Raw genomic sequence first — 21,890 nt, 5'->3', positions numbered from 1 at the left:
CAGCTAGATGAGATGTTGACCATTCGTTCAATTAAAAGAAAATTTCTGCTTTGAGAGTTTATTTTATTTTATATATTTAATTGTACAGGGGCGTAGCAACGGGGGGGGGGGGGGGCGGGCTCCCTTCACCTTTTTCCCAACCTTACTGTTACTATAGGAAATGTTAATTGAAAACCTGGTTGTTGCCTCCCCCTTTTAGACTTTTTAAGTTATGTACCAAAAATGAAGCATTAGAAATGGTACTGAAAGTATTTGACACTGAGAAAAAGTTCCCCCCCTCTCCCTCAAAATATTTCTTACTTTGGGCAAACTTTTTTTTTTGCTCGTCAACTTTTGCAGGTGAGTAAAAAAAAATTCTCTAGCTGCTCCCCCCCCCACTTTCAAAAACGATGTAACGCCACTGCATGTGCATGAAGTCACCCGTCGTTAAAACTTAGAAATACCAAGGTACACGTGTATAGTTCATATCATAATAAACGTCTACAAAATTAAGGGAGAAAATATTTTTAAAGACTTTTCGTATAGACAAAAATATGATGGATATATACAAAGCTGGAGATAAAAGGATAGACAGGATGAATCTAAAGTTCATTTTTATGATTTTAATGACCATATACGGTAACTATTGTTAATAACACCCCTTAATTTTAATTTAATCGTACTCTCTACATAGGTTGATATTTAGATAGCTGAGGTATTTAAATCATGTGACCTGGTAACAGGTTAACATTTAGAACAAAGACAAGGAAGTAAATTGTGATGTAAAGGATTATCAGGGAGGCCATGTTGGATTTAGAGGTGATGCTAGATTATATTTAGAAAATTTAACATGCTGAAAGACATTTCCAGATTATTGATTTCAAGTCTAGTACATGTATAATACATTAGATAAATTGCATGAGAGGGCCACTTTAGATAGATTAGATAGATTATATTTATTAACTACATAAACTGTTTTGACTGTTATCGAACATTTTTTCATGATTTTTTAATCAAACATAAGAAAAGTTTACATGCCAATTTAAAACTACAAATAGATCCTTCCTGTTATTTCTATACACTGTCTACAATTAACAAAATGTCATGTTCCATTTTTTATTTCTAAACAAAATTTAGAACAACATTTATATTTACTCCCACCCGGTAAATTCAAAATTTAGAACATGACAAAACATAACTCTTATATATTTATTTATTTTATTTTAAAATTGCTTAACATTTCTGTAGTCAGTGAGCCATGCCTACATTTACTTTATACAGGGTCATCTGATTTTATGACCAAAACTCCAGTGATGGACCCCCTTGACAGAGCTCAAGTTCTCCTCCTCTGTGACCTGTGTCAAAAAGCTGCATTACAGAGTCATTGTGAACTTTGTCAGATTAACATTTGTAAGGCCTGTGTAGGGGAGCATCTCTCTGATTCATCAAAAAGGCACAAAGTTGTACCATAAAAACACAGAAAATCTACTCCAACTGCTATCTACCCAAAGTGTCCAAACCACACCCAGAAACATTGTGAACTTTACTGTGAGAAATGTGACATCCCTGTCTGTTCTACCTGCATCTCCTCTGGGAAACATCATGGGCATAAATTAACAAATGTCTTACAGAATCCCAGCTTTATAAAAGAAATTTTAAACAATGATTTGAAAGAACTAGCAAAAAAAATATGTCCTACATATGAAGAAATTGCATCAGATTTAAACTCTGAAAAACTTAATTTGGAAAAACATTATGAGAAACTGACAACAGCTGTCACCATACAAGGAGAAGACTGGCACAGAGAAATTAACATTGTTGTCAACAAACAGAAATCTGAAATTGATGAGCTGAAATCTAAACACCTGGCTGCTCTAGATAAACAGGAAAATGAAATCAAACAGACCACGTCTGATGTTAAACAGTGCATTTTTGATCTGAAGAAATTACTGGACTCCAATGACGTCTCCCTAACATCTGGGTACAAATCTAGAAATGCTGAATTCAGAAGTTTACCTCCTAAAGTCAATGTTTCATTACCAAGTTTCTCTCCTCATCAGATCAACACAGAACTGCTCCATCAAATGTTTGGTTCTCTGTCAGCATTATCCATTACAACAGAAGAACATGGCTACACAATGAAGACACCAGAAGCCGTATCCCGTCCTCCAGTCAAACTACTGCTTGATAAACCAGAGCTCATCACCACCATAAACACTGGGCATGAACATGGGCTATACAGTGTTACCTGTCTGAGTGATGAAGAAATCTGGACATGTGGAGAAGACAAAATCATGAAACTTTACAACCTCCAGGGCAAGCTATTGAAGTCAATCCAAACCAAATCAGAGAACTATCCACTAGACATAGCAGTAACAGAGAGAGGAGATCTAGTTTATACTGACCCTGGTACAAGGACTGTAAACATAGTGAAGAATAAACAAATACAGGAAGTGATCAGATTACAGAGGTGGAGAACTTACTATGTCTGTGGTACCTCCTCTGGTGACTTCCTGGTTACCATGGTCAGTGATGAAGATAAACAATCAAAAGTCGTCCGTTACTCTGGCTCACAGAGAGAAACAATCCATTCAGTTTGATAGTGAAGGTAAACCTCTGTATTCATGTAGTATCTTCAGTAAATACATCACTGAGAACAGGAACCTGGATATCTATGTGGCTGACAGTGGTGCCAAAGCAGTAGTGGTGGTTAATCAGGCAGGAAAACTTCGATTAGGTACACTGGTCATCCTTCTACTAATAAGGGATTAATTTATCCATGCGGCATCACAACAGAAAGCCAGAGTCAGATCCTGATAGCAGACCGTCGCAACAACTGCATCCACATCCTAGATCAGGACGGACAGTTCCTCCGTTACATTGATAACTGTCATCTACCGCGTCCATGTGGTTTATGTGTAGACACCAGAGATGATCTAATTGTGGCTGAGTATATAGGTGGTAAAGTGAAGGAAATCAAATATATTTGAACGAAGTGTTTTAAATAACATGCTTGTGATAGAAACTTTCCAATTTTACAAATCACCAGAATTTATTGTTTGATTCAGGTTGATTTTCTAGTATTTATGTGTGTGGGGTGTGAGGGTGAGTGTGTGTAAGGGTGTGTGTGAGGGTGTGTGTGAGGGAGTGTGTGTGTGTGTGTGTGTGTGAGTGGGGTGAGGGTGTGTGGGGGTGTGGTGAAAATATTTTCAATAATACTAGTATTATCAACATGATCAATAAGGTATAACATATATTAAACAAAAAGAATATTAAGAACAATCATTTCAAAATTCTACTAAAGGTTGAAATGACTGCTTCATATATTAACGTTATATTGGAAGAAAACTTCAATATTTCAAAGGAATACTATGTATATTTGCAAGCAAGGAGAAAGAAAAACCAGAAGTCTCTGTCGAGACTGAAGCTCTACTGGTTTGAACTAATAGCAAAGGAAGAGGAAAATACTTAAGCAGTTGGGAATTAAAACTTTACAACAGCAATAAATAGAATATTGATCCGCGATTAAGTCTCTTTATGTTCTTAGTGTAGTTTACTTGCATGCCACATTATATTATAATCAGACTAAAACTGTATTTGGAGTGGTATTTTGAGAGTATTCAACAAAAATTTCTATTTTTAATTACCAAGGCAATGATGTTCATGGGAGTCAAAAAACCGATACACAGAAATGTGTATCTTAGGGTAGTCAACTTGTGTGCCAAATTATTGAAATCAGTCCAAAACTGTAGGAAAAAATAGAATTTTGAAAGAATTTCTTCACAGAAATTTCTATTTTTATTAACCACAGAATCACTGTTTATCGAAATCAAAAACCGATACACAGAATTATGTATCTTAATTAGTGTAGTCTACTTGTCTGCCAAGTTTTATTGAAATCACAACAAAACTGTAGGAGGAGCAGAATTTTGAAAGAATTTAACAGAAATTTCTATTTTTAGTAACCACAGCAACACCGTTTATCGAAATCAAAAACCAATATACAGAATTAAGTATCTTAGTGTAGTCTACTTGTGTGCCAAGCTATATTGAAATCAATCCGTAACTTTTATAAAAAAGTAGAATTTTAAAAGAATTTCTTCACAGAAATTTCTATTTTTAGTAAACACGGAAACACTGTTCATCGAAATCAAAGACCGATATACAGAATTGTGTATCTTAATAAGTGTAGTCTACTTGTTTGCCAAGTAATATTGAAACCAGACCAAAACTGTCAGAGACGTAGCATTTTGAAAGGATTTCACAAAAAAAATTTTTTTTAGTAACCACGGCAACACCGTTCATCAAAATTTAAAACCGATTAAGAGTATTATGTATCTTAGTGTAGTCTACTTGTGTGCCAAGTTATACTGAAATCAGACCAAAACTGTAGAAAAAGTAGCATTTTGAAAGAATTTCACAGAAATGTCTTTGTTTAGTAACCACAGCAACACCGTTCATCGAAATCAAGAGCCGATACACAGAATTAAGTATCTTAGTGCAGTATACTTGTGTGCCAAGTTATTTATGAAATAAGTTATCATTTTAAAAAATATATCGGGCTATAAATACGGGTTGGTCACGAGATTAAATTCCTTAATGATGAATTTAATCTCGTACCAACCCGTATTTATAGCCCGATAGATGTTTAAAAATAATACCTTATTACTTATATTTACATTTCTGACTTAGTCATACTTTATATTTGCCTGATTTTGACTTTTAACGCGTGCAATGCATTATTTTTCAAACCCAACGGCATGTATTTAATCCACTGAACGCGCGTCGATCCTTTATGAGAAATAACGTCGAACGTTGATCCGGTATTTATACAGTTATAGATATGCATTGTTTGCAGTAGAGTTATAGAAAGGAAAACATTTCCAAATGTAAATAAATTGAAATCAGTCCAAAACTGTAGGAGACGTAGCATTTGAAAGTATTTCACAGAAATTTCTATCTTTGGCTACCACAGCAACACCTTTCATCGAAATCAAAAACCGATATACAGTATTATGAATCTTAGTGTAGCCTACTTGTGTGCCAAGTTATACTGAAATCTGACCAAAACTGTAGAAAAAGTTGCATTTTGAAAGAATTTCACAGCAATTTTTATTTATAGTAACAACGACAACACCGTTCATCGAAATCAAAACAGATATACAGAAACATGTAATATCTAAGTGTAGTCTACTTGTGTGCCAGGATATGTTAAAATCAGACTAAAACTATAGGAGGAGTAGCACTTTGAAAGAATTTCACAAAAAAAAAATATTTTTAGTAACCACGTCAACACCATTCATCAAAATCAAAAACCGATACACAGAATTATGTATCTTAGTGTAGTCTTCTTGTGTGCCAAGTTATTTTCAAATCAGACCAAAACTATAGTAGGAATATCATTTGAAAAATTGTTTACAGACAGTTAGACGGACAGACAGAGGGACTGCACTGCACACTGAAGAGTTGTGATTATACGAGGGGCTATCAAGATGTTCGTGGACTAGCGCCATAAAATTAAAACCGCTTTAGGCATGTTAGGTGCATGAATGAATTTTAAAATATCTAGATATCACCATCTTTTCTATCTATAGAATAATAAAATAGTAATGTTTTTGTAAGCAGTGGCATGTCCATGCGGTGCAACATTGAAAATGACGTTTTTTTTTCTACCTAAGTATACTGCTAATAAGAAAAACTAAATGTGATATGAACATTTGACATCCAAAAATCCCGTTAATTTAGGGATGTGTTGGGACACTATTGTTCCATAAAATATTAATTTTTCACCTCATTCTGGAAATTCTATGAAATTTTATCGTATATTTTACATGGAGTATCGACACAAATGTTGCCTTGAAAATGATGTAAAAAGGGGGAGGGGTTTCCTTTTCCAACACTCTATAAAGTTTTGCCCCTTGATCAGTTGATTAAACTGGTTTACACTTAGAGAATATTTAAACTGGCTAAGGAGAAATAATATGCATCCAGATTATTTGTTTTTTTTTTATGCCAAAATAGATTAAGAGAGAAAAAGAATGCACGATTTATGATGATTTGTAGTCAAGGTGTGAAAAATCAATCACGTCAAAAATGATCGACATTGATCGTGTTGTGTAGATATTGAACTCCAAAAAGCAAAATATAATGGCACAATCAAGCGAGGATCTCTGCCATGGTATAAATCCATTAGCAATAGTATATACATTGAAAGCCGCTGTTCATGTCATTGAAAAATCATATAAACAAGACGGATTGAAGCCGATGTTCATGTCATTGTAAAATCATATAAACAAGACGGATTGAAGTCCTTATACTCAGCTCTAGAGAATCTCATCAAAATAAGTGTATGAAGTAGAAGAAGCAGACATTGAAAAACAATGACGTTGTCGGACGTCATAAAAGTAAACGGCGACAGCGCCGGGTGATGATTTAATGTCGTTTTCATTTTATGATAATTTTGGAAAATAATGAACGTATCAAGATAAGATTTTCAACATTTCTTTATTTTTTGTTGTTTTATGCTCCATAAAAATTTTGTAAGCTCAGACTACATAGTACTAATTTTATAGCCTTGTGGCAACGCACTTTGAAAAAATTACGCACTTTGAAAAATTTTTTCAAGGTGCTTTAAAATTTGGGACCAAGCTTATGCACTTTGAAAAAGAATTCTTTTTTTCAAAGTGCGTTAAGATCGACCACATTAACACACTTTGAGAAAAAATGTAAAGACTAATCAATATTCCTTCAATTAATCGGTATCATATAAATAACAGATCCTGGTTTGATGACTTTTTTTATGATAAAGTCAGTGTAGGACCTGAGATATTGACGTTTTAAATATTTACGGTTTTGAAAAATTAAAAGGGAAATTAAAGGGTCTCGAAAAAAAGGATGACTATTGTTTAAGTTCATTAATTCGTTTCTTCTTTTTTTTTAAACAGGGTGTAGCAACAGGGGAGGGGGGGCAGGGGGGCCTGCATCCCCACTTTTTTTTCCTAACCTTACTTATACTATAGGAAATGTTAATTGAAAACCTGGTTGGCCCCCCACTTTTAGACCTTTAGTGATGACAGAGAATGTAGTATTGGAATTGCTACTGAAAGTAGTTGACAGTGAGAAAAAGTATACCTAATTATCCCCACCACCACCACCACAAAATAGTATTTTCGACCTTGGGCTATTGGGCTAAACTTTTCCTTTTTTTTTACTTGTCAACTTTTTTAGTTAAGTACAAAAAAAATTTCTCTGGCTGGCCCCCTACACTTATAAAAACGATGCTACGCCACTGTTAAATTTTAGTCTTTTATAAGTAGATGTTGTAAAGGTGCATAGGGGGCACTAACAGAGGACAGCTTCAAGCAACTTAGCATTTATCATAATAAAAAGGGACCAATTTGATTGTTCAAACTATGAAGATGCTTTCTCTCTCATACGTTTTACTGTACTTAAAAATTTCTAGTTTTCATCTGTTTTAATTAAATCATTTATGATTGAAAGTTTTCAACGTCATACCAGTTAGGTTAATTCATAATTATATGAATGCTTTGAGTATAGCATAGACATCGAGACTGGACGAAGAGCCAGGGGAGGGGATGGGGGCTTAAGCCCCACTTATTTTGGAAAGATATATATACATCGTATAAGCATTGAAAATGCAGCGTACCCTTTTTAGGTTTATTGCTCCCACGTTTGTTACCGACACCTATGCATTAAAAAGATAAAGATTAGGACTGATGGATCTTATACCCGTCTTCTCCTCTTCTCAACCGGTGTAAATCAATTCATTTTTGAAGTTAGGGTTAGGTTTAGTTTTTTTAAAGATAAATAAGAAATAAAATCTTTCCATGACTAAAATATGATTTTTTTTTTCAAAGTGCGTTAAGTGTCTCCATGATAAAATATATTGATGTAGACTCTTAACGCACTTTGAAAAAAAATTTCAAAGTGCGTTGATTTTGTCCCAATTTTAACGAATTTTTTTTTTCAAAGTGCGTTAAGAGTGTACATTAACATTTTTTACCATGGGGAAAAATGCACTTTGAAAAAAAATATGTATTAAGCAAAAATTCTATAGAATTCAATTTTAGTAATTGAGAAAATTATTTTGTAATAATTATATCTTCTTAATTCACGTGAATTGATTATACCTTATTGAGAACAAGGAGAAGACGAGAAGAAGGTCTCTCAGCCCAACTCTTTTTTTTTACATAGCCGTGGGTAGCAAATTAATTGAACGTTACATGTACCCCCCCCCCCCCGAAAGTAATCCCAAATTAATGTCTATATTATGTAACTACTGTATATCATTGTAAAACATTCGCGTGTCTAAGCACCCCTCCCGGTACCCGATGCCTATGCTTCACCAAAATATGCATTTGCATAACTAGTATAACGTTGAAAACTTTTGATAAATTTTAGTTTACATGAAATGCATGCAAACTGGAAAAATTTAAGTACAATTATAAAACATTTAAGAGAGAAAGAATTTTCAAAGTATGGAAAAATCAAAATCGCTCACTTCACACCCTGAAGTGACCTTATCACCAAAAAGTTGGCCAACAGGTTCAATTAGTTTAAACCATATTTTATTTGAACATGACAAGGGAAGTACAAAGATCAAAAAGGATTCGGAAACAAGTTTCAAAAACTAATACTAATCCGTTTCCTTATTATTTATGATAATGATGACAGACCCTTATTCATCGTCTCAAGCCACGGTCCGGAGTCCGCAGATAGCTCTCTCAGAATGGAAGAGGAGTGTACATTTTGGCCGTGGTTTGCGACGATTACCCTTTTTTAGATAGTTACATAACAGGTTCAATTATTTATCATACCTAAGATTTGCAAGAATATCAATTATGCACTTTTTTCAAAGTGCGTTAATATGGTCGATATTAACGCACTTTGAAAATAAATTTTATTTTTTCAAAGTGTGTTGAATTGGTTCAAATTTTAACGCACTTTGAATTTTTTTTTCAAAGTGCGTAATTTTTCAAAGTGCGTTGTAACAAAGCTGGCATGGCATTTCTATTATTTACCGGCTGTTTTTTTAAATATATTTTTTTAAAGATTAATAAATAACTTTGGAGTATAATTTATTTTGAGGTATTAATTTCTTGGTATAGATTTATCAATTTTATCTTGTTTTATTTCAATTTATGAGTTAAAAAAAAACCAAAACAAACAAACACTGCAACCAAAAGTAAACGATTTAAGTCTTTCTTCTTGAACATGTTGAATTGTTTATACACACCCTTTTTATTGAGTTCTTAAATATGCACGGATCAGCTTGATTTAAAAAAAGTAAGAATGAGTCATTCAAATGCAACCCTCGAAATGTTTTATTTTTCTATATTTCACATGATATTCGTAAAATCGTAATTTTGTCGCCTTTTACCCCCCCCCCCCCCCGCACTTTTTTCACGTAAAATAGTTTCGTGTGTTAAGAAAAAAAATGAAGCATGGAGAGAAAATTATTAAATAATGTAAGATTTATTTTATTTTTAGAAAATAATGCAGTATTACAATCGTCTGTTGATGTTATGTAAACCCATTGCGACTTATAAAATATCTAGTTGGATAAAATAAGTCCTATTTTGCAATTTTGATATTCCCCCTTTTCACTGCAACAAAGGCTACCTCTAATTTTCTTTTTATTTTTTAAAAGGGGGATGAAAATTGCATGATGTATGTGAAATAAAAAACATTTCATCATTTATTTTTTTTATTTGTCAATTCCTTTGTTTAATGGGGAGTTTTAACAAGTGTTTAGTATGTAATTGTGTATAAAAACACGAAAAGGGTCAATATCTTGAAAGAGCTCCCATTTTACTACAATAAAGGCAAAGTAACAATATTTCATTCTAATTAGCATTTACATACAAATATATTTCTAGGAACTAAAAAAATTTATCATTCCGTTCTGGAAATTTCCAAAAACGGAATGATAAATCTTTTTAGTTCCATAATATGTTTTCTATATGCTAAAAATAGCTTTTTTGAACCTCACTATTACTTTTTAACCATGAGAGATAGAGACTTCATATTTGGTATATATATATTATTATAACAGTAACTTGATCCGAAGGGTCGTATTACGTCGAGTTGACAGGCGCGGATCAACAGATAACACGAGACACGAAGCGTCGAGTGTGATCTGATGATCCGCGCCTGTTAACGAGACGTGATACGGCTCCTCGGATCAAGTTACTGTTATAATGATAAATTTATTATATACCCCCTTATAACTAGCTAAATATAGCAGAATAAAACTTTAGAGATAGATTGTATAATATTTCTCCATTAAACAAAGCATAATAACAAGGGACTTTTTAACGCGCAAGAAAAATAACGTCATGTTTTTGCGTACTACGTCACCAGTTTCAGAGAGTGGTGATATGGATTCAGAAAACCACAGTGTGGTGATCCAGAAAATCAGATCAAACTCTGTAAAATTAAAAGTAATAAAAACAAGGAAATTGATGGGTATATAATAAACATACTTCACTAATCAAGTTCTTTCAAATGACACTAAGATCAATGACCTTGTGACCTTAGATGTTTTTTAACTTTGTTGCCACCGGGCGCATAGTGTTTCACAAACACATCTTGTTTAATTAAAGAAACAAGAGCCCGGTGTAAAGACGAAAAATGACCTCCATCGAATAATGACCGGGGGTCATTTTTCAACGACAAAAAAATGACTTCATACCCATAGAAAAAAAATCATTTTTTGTAGAAAAAGTGTCATAGGGGTCATTATTTTATATGTTAGTCCTATAAAAAATTGACCCCCATTGAAAAATGACCCCCTTTAAAGTAAAAAGAGATTCTTTAATTGTCAAGTAATAAAATTTCTTTTTTATTTCCTCCTTATAGTGTTTGCTTAAAGAATGATATTCCATTTGTTTTTAGAAATCAAACCATGCAAAAATCAGATTCCAATACTCTTAATAGAAAAATTAATTTTTCCTTCATTTCAACTTTTAGCTTGTATAAGTTTGGCAAATCCTATTTGACAATGAAAGAGGGGGAAATTTTAAACCCCCCCCCCCAAAAAAAAAAAAAATTACGCTTATTCCAAAAAAAAATCAAATAATAATAATAAAATAAAAAAATAAAAAATAAATAAAAAAAAATGAATGAAAGGCAAAAATATAAATAAAACTCTTTTCCTTTCAATAATTATACTGAAAGAGGCTCTAGGTAAGATATTGAAATGAAGTTAAGCCTTCACACAAGTACTATCATATCATAATTTACTTCGCCATGATTAAAGCATACTTTAAATGTTGGTGGGGGTATACTTGAAAGTTTTGTGGCAAAGTAACAGTTGAAAATTAGTAGAATAGTAGATTATTTTAAGCTTATTTTTAGTCGCTCCTTATAGAAAAATACAGGTAGGGTAGTTTTTTTGTTGATAATCGACTTCCTCCTAAATAAGTAAGGGGTGGGGTGGGTATGACACCTAAAAACATGCTCTGTAAAGCTATGGGCAAGTGTAAAAATACACATTCTAATGCAAAAACTATACACTTAGACATGACCTTTCGATTTAGCACACAGTATTCATTACATTTCTTAATTCTTGTTTTACTCCACCCTTTTACCCAGTTCTGAGTTTTTTTTTCAGAGAATTTAATATGAAAATCAGAACACACATTTTCATTTTTGTAACGTCTTCTTTATACTGTATCATAATATGAAAAGTTCATTGAAGACCATTTCTTTTTATGTCCCTGTAATCGAAGATTCGGGGGGTATATAGTTTTATCGTGTTTGTCTGTATGTCTGTCTGTCTATCTGGCGGTCTGGTTCTCCGCAAAAACTATAACCTTGACCATAACTTTTCATTTATTGGAGCTATGCCTTTCATATTCAATATGCGTGTATTCCTTGTTACAAGACCTTACTTTGGTTACCACCAAATTTCACCTTTTGACTTTTACCTTGGAGTTTGTCCCATTTTACAAAAAATGCCAAATTTTTTAATTTACTTTGGCTATAACTTTTTAACTGTAGATACTAGTACTCTCATACTTCGCAAATGTATATCTTGTTACATTAAACCTTTCTTAAGAAACCATCAACTTTGACCTTTTAGTTTGACCTACTTTTCAAACACTTATCCTGAGCCATTAATTTTGAACAAGTGGTGCTAGGGCTTTCTTATTTAGTAATTGTATTTCTTGTAAGAAGACCCTACTTTGGGTACCATGATATTTAAATTGCCATTAAGAAAAGTTTAATCTTCGCTATGTTGCCATACAGGGGCATAGCTGTTTCACAAACACATCTTTTTATATGTAAGAGGAGTTGCGAATAACAGATGGATACCCCAAAGCGTAACAGACGGACGGACGGACGTCCCGATCACTATATACCCTCCCGCTTTTCAAGGATATAATAATATATGATATTGATTTTTTCTGTCAGTACGATGTTTTCCACTATCGAAAAACAATGTTTACCTAACCCTCTAGGCTCGATAAATCTTTACTCCTTTAGATTCTGAATGATCGCATTGACCTTAAAATATAGCTATAATCGTATCTTATGAGATCAACATCTCATTAATTTTTCCAAATAAGCTCAGGTGAGCATTTTGGCCAATATGCTTCTTTATCTATTTTTTTTTTTTTTTGCCCTCTAAAAATTTAAGCTTTAATCCACAGGGAGTTGTTTTTGTACGGGGTCATTTTTCTTCACGTGGGTTCTGCAAATTTTTAGGGTGGTGACACTTTTTCTACGGGCAAAAAGGTCATTTTTCTACGTTGAATAATGACCGAGGGTCATTTTTCGCCGTTGAATTTTGACCGGGGGTCATTTTTCGCTGTCAAAAAATGACCCCCGGTCATTATTCGATGGGGGACATTATTCGTCTTTACACCGGCCATGGGCCACATCGCTTTCCTGAGTAGCTTTGTATTTTCTGTTCTTTACCAGATTCCCCCCTTGAAAAAACTATTGGGACCTAACCCTACCCCATGAGTCATACTTTGGACAATTTAAAATAGAGAATGAGTGCCGAAGAATTTGCTGCTCTCCTCCGGAAAGTGGTGTTGTCTCCATATGAGTGAAAAAATTCTTAAAGACACGTTAAACAATATACAATCAATCAGTGTAAAAATCGGATTCCCTATTGTGGCCACGCCATACCCCCGGGTTCATACTTTGAGTAATTCTCAGTTTTTCTGGCCAAACGTTTCTTGGAAAGATTTTCAAAGAAAGATTTTTTTCTATATATTTCAATGTAAATCTTGCATTCCCTATTGTGGCCCCTCCCTACCCACGGGGCTCATGAAATGAACAATTTAGAATCTACAAGTTACCCAAACTTTGGTGCTTCCACATATGTTTCAGCTTTTCTGGTCCATGCAGTTGTTCTTGAGAAGAACATTTTTTTAATGAACCTGTCACAATATTGTAAGTATTGCTCCAAATGCGCTTCCATACATATTGGAGTGTTTTACTTGCACGCATCGAAGGTCACTGAATTGTAGCATACAGAGCTGCAGCATCGGTTGGTAAACCTGTTTGTCAAGTTGAACGATATTTATAGCCATGGGTTTTGACCAGGTTTGTCAGATTAGTTCTGGACACCAAACTGTGTAGACGGTGTGAGATAAGGACCCCATACTTAGTGGATTGGGCAGCTCCTATGCTGTGTGAAATTGGGATGCATTTCTTAGTGATACTTTTACCTGTGTGGACCATTTGAAACCTGAGTGGACATTTGACTCCTGCGTGGACTGTTTGAAACCTGGGCCTTTTGTTTTTGCATGTGTAAGAGTGTGAGTGACTACAATCCAGTAAGTGTTATTTTCTTGTTTTTCTTAGAAGTTTGTGTATACGAAATTATTTGCTTGTTATATATATTTTTATCGCTACAAAACGTAAATTACCTGGTTTATAGCTGTAAATACTTGAATACAATCTTTGTTACGGAAGACCATATTTGTATTATAGTTTTTGTCACATGTATGCGTTAGGCGTGTTAATGAGAAGTTATTATGTTAAATAGATTAGGTCATTATATGTGGTTGTTCAATATTTTAAATAGGTGACCTTCTTATCGGTGTACATAGCCTACTCTGATGTTATACTACTTTATGAGGGAACTTTCTCAGTCTGATGACGACTACTTCCGGTGATGATACGTACTTCCGGCCAACACGTGGGGGATACCAATGATATGGTTCTTTGAATTCGGGGACACGTGGTACTGATGTCTGATGTTCACCTATGCGCTACACCGGAGCCCAAGTTTTATTTTGAATTTTTGTACATTTGTAAATAAATTGTTATTGTTGTAAAATATTGTTTTCCTTGATTGGCAAAGGTCATCTATTTACCAGATTGGTAAAGGTCATTTTGATAAAAGAACCTAGCACAATTAAATGCAATTGTGACAGAACCCTACCCTATTTTTGTCTTTTTAGGTCACCTGAGTAAACTCAGGTGACCTATTGCTATCTGTTTTTGTACGTCGGCGTCCGTCGTGCGTCGTGCGTTAACATTTGAACATTTTCAGCTTCTTCTCTGAAACCACTGAACCAATTTCAACCAATTTTGGAATATGGCATCTACGGGTGAAGGGGAACAGAAATTGTGAATTTTGTGGTCCCTGACCCCTGGGGGTGGGGCAAAAACCACTAAAATTAATGCAATCTTTATAACCTCCTTCTTTACTCCTGGACATCAAGCAGTCAAACTGTTGGTATGACTGTAATCAGCATTGAGTCGTCTACCAAAATTGTGAAAGTTATAGCCCCAAGGTCAGGGGTTCTGATGTTAGGGCGGGGCTCTATTGATTATATAGTGAAAATGCATGAATTCTTTGAAAATCTTCTTCTCTGCTCCTTGGTATTAAATAAACTAATTAAGTTAATGATAATGATGAGCAAGAGTGTCTCTACCAAAATTGTGAAATTCTTGGCCCCAGGGTCAGGGGTTATGCTGTTAGGGCGGGGCTCTATTGATTATATAGTGAAAATGCATTAAATCTTTGAAAATCTTCTTCTCTGCTCCTGGTTATTTAATTAACTAATTACACATGTATATACATAGTTATGATGAGCAAGAGTGTCTCTTCCCAAATTGTGAATTTTATGGCCCCAGGGTCAGGGGTTCTGATGTTAGGGCGGGGCTCTATAATGATTCTATGGTGAAGATATATTACATCTATGAAAATCTTCTTCTCTGCTTCTGAGGATTAAATAATCTAATTAAAGCTGAACACGTTTCATAAAAAGGCACTGTCAGATGGGTATATAGATGTCCGATTTCGTTACACTCGGTTGCACATTTGAAATTCGTGTTGGACATGTAGTACTCCTTGCGTGGTCTTAGATTTTTTTGCGTTTTTCCTTGTTTTTATGTGCATTTTCTGCTTGTATATATAATGTATTGACCTGTATTTTTCATGATACTATTGTCCTTTTTTGGACAAAGTACGTTAAATTTGATAATATCATCTCGACCGAGTTGCACGGCTGTGTAAGATGTACGTCTCACCCTACTTTAGGGAGAAATAGTTATGTAAAGAAAAGAATTTTTTATCTTAAAATTATGAACATCTTCAATTTAATAAACATCGGTGATTTAACGGTTGAACGATTTCCATACCATAACCGGAAGTCAAGTTTGAGTCTGCTTAACAAAAATAAAAAATTGCATGTTTAACAAAACATTTGGCAATATTATGGAGTTTTAAGGGTTTTTACTTTACATCATAAGTAATGTATCAATATTTCAAAAAATAAACTCTCCTTTCGTTTCCCGTAACGATGCTAAGGCTACTTGAAAATGGCTTATGTATGCATTTCTATTGCTCTAGCTGGAAAATTTCAATGTAAAGGTGATGGAGAGTTGCTGATGCGAAATTTTACTATATTACGCCTCAACAGGGTCTTACGTATCATATGCATTAATGACAGTCCTTGTACCGGAAGTCCAAGGGTGGCTACACTGCTCTAAATTAGAGAAAATTCGACCTAATCATCTGAAAAACGGGCATTTAAAAACGCCAAAGAATAATACCTTCGCTCAGATATCGATATTAATGAACCTACTGTATCGTAGAAATTAAGCTGCAATTGCTTTTTAGGGCAGTCTTGCACGTTTTATTTGAATGGCTGGGAGGGGGGTGTTTCAACAGTCAAATTTTACTTAGTAAAGTAAACAGATAAACATTTAGCATTTTTATCAAATATCTGATGTTCTGAAAGTGAGTTTAGCCTAACTTAATTAGCTTTTGAAAATTATAAGATAAAAAATCAAACATTTGTAGATTACTGCTGGTTGCGTTTCTATTGCGTGTCAGTATATATTAATTAAAATTCAAATCAAAAAATGGGGATCAATACGCTTCTTTTGGCGCTACAGTACATTTTATACGACCTTTTTGCATTGAAATTTGTGTCTTAATAAAAAATCAAATTTTTGACGTTTTCCCCTCCAATATTTTTATCCATTTAAAGCATGAAAAAAAATGAACTTTGTTTAAAAAAAGACATTAAAAAATTGTAAGAAAAAGTTTCAAATTGCTGCGCATAATCAATTATTTGATCTTTCTGCAAAAATAAATAGTGATTTATCTGGCATTGAAAAATTAATAAGCAAGAAAATTATTATAAAGTCTTAAACTTTTTTCTGATTTTTAGCAAATAGGCCAAATTTATCTTGAATATTTAGAAAAGAACATCAAAAGTGGGGGTATGTGATGTAAATTTTCAGATATTACTAAAAAAGTTTCAATTTTACGTTAAAATTGGCTCATTTACCCCCGGATTTTCAGAATATATTTATTATATGTGTCACACTTTGTTGATAGAATTCATAAGAAGTAATTTATTAAATATTAAAGAACCAGCATAACACATTTCAATGCTGCAAAAACAGCTTTTTGTGCAACCAGAATGGAAAAATAGGAATCCAAATTAACAGTACTGTTAAAGTTCAAAATCGAAAAACTGATCATTTTCGTCTTAAAATCCTTTCGCCACAAAATATAGTACCTAGCTTAATTCTAATTGAATGGAATTTAATCCCGTTTTTTTTTTTCATTTAATATAGTTAAATTTGCACTGTAGAATTCAGATTAAATGTTTGAACTTAAAAAAAATGATGGAGAATTTTCTAAAATTAATAAAATTTTGGACCTGAAAATGCCAAAAATGTATTTTGTTCAAAATAAATCTCAGGATTGTTAACGTCCATACAATTATAAAGAAGAGTTGATGTATCTGGTTTTAGAAAGTCTGTTGTCCTTCTAAGTTTTTAAAGTTTTTAATAAGAAAGTCTATTCGCATTTATAAACCTTGACACCTGATACAAAATGAAGCGTCTACAGATCTCATTACAATGTACAAGAATGATATTTAAAAAATAGTTAGTAGTGGGTATTGTTTTTTTATTAACAAAAAAGCCCACATGTTTTCCCTTCTTTACAAACATAAAGAATGATTGATTGATTGTATATATTGTTTAACATCCCTCTCGAGAATTTTTCACTCATATGGAGACACCACCACTTGCCGGTGGAGAGCTGCAAATTTTGCCCTATACTCGGCACTCAGGGCGATTGAGCACGGAGGGATCTTTTTTTTGTGCCAGCACTTACTGCGACACGGGACCTCGGTTTATATGGTCTCATCCGAAAGACCGGTCTTCACGTCCCACAGTGGGATTCGAACCCGCGACGTAAGGATTGACTCCTTACTTTGCGACTCTAGAGCAGCCGCTTTAACCACTGCGCCACGCGGACGACAACAAACATTAAGAAGTACAATTTGAAGATCATGGCCTAAAATATAAATGCAGTGCATCTTTCAAGTCTAAGTCAAAAGGATCTAAAGTTGTATCTGGCTTTATTTTTCTTAATTTGACCTTGAATGAAAAGTGAACAAGGTGAAACATTTTGATGTAGTGCATTTAGTGTTCATGTTCACTTGTTCCAAGTTTAAATTTGAAATATTAAAAAAATATCTCAAGTAACAATACATGATAGGAGCTGAGCAAACATGGACCTCCAAAACATCAGAGAAGGGATCAGTTGCCTTGGAGAAGTGAGCATCTTCTGCTGACAGGTCACACCCGCTGTGTGCTCCTTGACATGATCGGGAAATAACGGAAAAATCTGTCGTCAATTAAGTGTATAAATAAACCTCTGGTCTGGACTTTTTTAATGTAAAAGTGTGACCTTTACTTTATGATATTTAGTTCAAGGTCAAAAATTTTGATGACATTCATATTTCCTTTATTCGTCCTCTGCATGTTCTAAGTTTGAAGTCTAAATGTCAAAGGGTTTATTCATGCAATTTATGGTAAAGTCGTGTGTTCTTTATTTAACCTTGAAGAAAGAAAGAGTTCAAGGTCAAAGATCTGATGCAGTGCATCTAGAATTCACTGCCTTCTTTCTGTTTGACAGTCTTTAACTCCTTATATCAAAGGGCAGACAAGCTATGGTCTGGGGCTCTGTTTTTGATGCAAAAGTTTGATCTTGACCTTATGAATGGATCAAGGTAAAAAATTGTGGTTTCTTGTACTCTGTCTTACGTTCTTCAATCTATGTTCTAAGTTTGGATGAAGAAGAAGAATATGAAATTCAATGAAAACAAGATGTCTCTCCTTGGAAGGAGAGACATAATTCCTAAAACATTATATCTGATATGTCTGATGTGTACAATAAAGGTAAAAATTACTTACCAAATCTAAAATCATAAAAAGAAAAGGAAAGCCAGCTAAAATTTTGAAAGCACTAGAACTAAAATGTTTGAGTTGTAATGTATTTTTTTGTTGAATATTTTCCCTACCTTATATAAATACTAGTATCAAAAGATCAAATTATAGTGTGTAATACGTTAGCGCTTGAAATATGTGTCCAAAATTAAAATCCTACCATAATTCAAAAAAATCCCCGTTTTCTATTACTGTTTTAAAACAACAGTAAAATTGATTTAAGTTTGGTTTAGGAGGACATATTCATGTAGAAACAGTGTGTAGCACACATATGCTATTTATTAAAATTATGATATTAGGCAAGTTTTAATTTCTTTTTTTTTAAATTGTCATATTTTTTTTTATTTACCTTTTCTTGCTAAAATCAAAATAGAAAATAAAATTAAAATAAAGTTTATTCATACATAACTTTGACACTTTCTAATTAGTTTGTATGTAGAAAAGGACAATATTGCTATTTATTAAAATTATTATTAGGCGTTTTAAAAAATGTACTTTTTCAAGGTAAACATACCAATACATTACATTTAAAATCATGTGATCAGGAAGTTAATAGTAAGTCTTTTTACTAGCATGGACGACCATCTTGTAATAACAGGTGAGACACTATAATTATTATTTATGCTTTTCAGACTTGATTATTATTATTTTTCTTTAAAGTTGAAAGATTTATATTTAACAAAAAATCATCGTTAACTAAATTGATATATTTTTTGTCGTCAAGTGCTGATTGTGTGAAGCAATAAGGAGCTGTCCATATAATCATGTATTCCTCTGTATAATCATGGCTGTCTTCCTTTCAGTACTTACAAATTCATCCCCAGTCAAATTTGAACTTGTTTAAAATCTCTGCCCTTCATACTCACTTTATTAAATATAATAGTTAATACACGATATTACAGCATTTTCTTCATCATGTGACTGAAGCATCTAATATGGACCCGCGTTATTGTGCCCAAGACATCCTCCTCTGTGACCTGTGTCAAACTGCTGCATTACAGAGTCATTGCGAACTTTGTCATGTTAATATCTGTAAAGTCTGTGTTGGTAAACATCTCTCTGATTCGTCTAAAAGACACAATGTTGTACCATACAAACACAGAACTTCTACTCCTAACTACCCAAAATGTCCAAACCACACCCAGAAACATTGTGAACTTTACTGTGAGAAATGTGACATTCCTGTCTGTTCTACCTGCATCTCCTCTGGGAAACATAAAGGACATGATTTATCTGATGCTCTGCAGATGCTAAATTGTAAATCAAAAGATTTAGAAAATGACCTAAAAGAGCTAGAAGCAAGAATCTGTCCTAAATATGAAGAAATTGCATTAGATGTATACTCTGAAAAAACCAATTCGGAAAAACATTATGAGAAACTGAAAACAGCTGTCGCCAAGCAAGGAGAAGACATGCACAGAGAAATTAACATGATTGTCAACAAACAAAAATCTGAAATTGATGAGATGAAAACTAAACACCTGGCTGCTCTACAAGAACTGGAAAAAGAAATCAAACATATTATTTCTGATGTAAAACAGACCACACTTGATCTAAAGAAAATACTGGATTCCAATGATGTCACTCTAACCTCTGCATACAAATCCAGGAATGCTGAATTCAGAAGTTTGCCTTCCAAACTCAATGTATCATTACCAAGTTTCTCTCCTAATCAGGTCAACAAAGAACGGCTCCATCAAATGTTTGGTTCTCTGTCAGCATTATCCATTACAACAGATGAACATGGCTACACAATGAAGACACCGGAAGCTGTATCCCGTCCTTCGGTCAAACCACTGCTTGATGAGCCAGAGCTCATCACCTCTATAAACACTGGGTATGAATATCTATTCAGTATTACCTGTCTCAGTGATAAAGAAATCTGGACACGTGGAGATGACAAAATCATGAAACTCTATAACCTCAAGGGCAAACTACTGAAGTCAATCCAAACCAAGTCAAAAAACATACCACGTGACATAGCAGTGACATGGAATGGACATCTATTGTATACTGATGATGATACAAGAACTGTAAACAAAGTGAGGAATAAAAAGATAGAGGAAAAGATCAGATTACAGGGGTGGATACCTTACAATGTCTGTAGTACCTCCTCTTGTGACCTCCTGGTTACCATGGTCAGTGATGATGATAAACAATCTAAAGTTGTTCGTTACTCTGGCTCCACAGAGAAGCAAACAATTCAGTTTGATAGCGAAGGTAAACCTCTTTATTCATTTGGAATCTACAGTAAATACATCAGTGAGAACAGGAACCTGGATATCTGTGTAGCTGACTATGGAGCCGATGCAGTAGTGGTGGTTAATCAGGCAGGAAAACTCCGATTTAGATACACTGGTCATCCCTCTACGAACAAGGGACCTTTTAGTCCACGTGGTATTAAAACAGACAGCCAGAGTCAGATCCTCATAGCAGATTTTCAAAACAACTGTATCCACATCGTAGATCAGGACGGACAGTTCCTCCGTTACATTGATAACTGTGATATACAGCTTCCATGGGGTTTATGTGTAGACACCAGAATTTATTGTTAGATTCAGTTTGATTTTTTTAGCATTTAGGTGTGTGTGTGTGAGGGAGGGTAAGGGTGTGTGAAAATATTAAAAATAATATTAATAAGGTAAAATTTGAATAAAAGTTTTTTTTATAATAATTGTTCATATGATTATTTCATTGACATTTACGTGTTTTAGGTTGTTTATTTTCAAATTGATCCTCTATCGTGCATTGCACACTGAAGAGTTCTGATTATACTGTAAATTTGATGCCTTTAGAATGATTTGTCCTTAGATCTTAATACACGTAAATAAATCTACATCCTTTCAATCTAGTTATATGTAATTCATCCAAGGACTTTAATTAAGATAAATTAATTAAACACTTTATTAGCATGTTTTTCATTGACACCAGAGAACAGGGTTTGACTGTATATATAACCCCAAAACAAAAATTAGAAACCTGATACACAAAACTTTTTATTGTAGATGTTTTCATTTTAATTCACATACATCTTGAAATACATGGACAAAACTGATTTCAACAGATATTAATAGTTTAACTTCTATGTGATATCAGCTCAATGAGTCCACTGCCAGTAGCACTGAACATTAAAATCCTTACTTGATGTACAGTATATTTTCTCTGAA

At 33.8% G+C, this 21,890-nt stretch overlaps 1 pseudogene; it reads left to right on the top strand.

Moving 5' to 3' along the window:
- Positions 1-755: 755 nt before the first annotated feature.
- LOC134260830 (uncharacterized) lies at positions 756-21,278 on the top strand (annotated as a pseudogene).
- The last annotated feature ends 612 nt before the right edge of the window (positions 21,279-21,890 follow it).

Source organism: Saccostrea cucullata, unplaced genomic scaffold, assembly GCF_032062105.1.
Source record: "Saccostrea cucullata isolate Sc308-1 unplaced genomic scaffold, CSIRO_AGI_Scuc_v1 ctg4034, whole genome shotgun sequence".
In the NCBI taxonomy this organism is placed as follows: Eukaryota; Metazoa; Mollusca; class Bivalvia; order Ostreida; family Ostreidae; genus Saccostrea; species Saccostrea cuccullata.
Note: the sequence above shows the minus strand (reverse complement) of the source record. Positions and strands in the feature narration are given on the sequence as shown.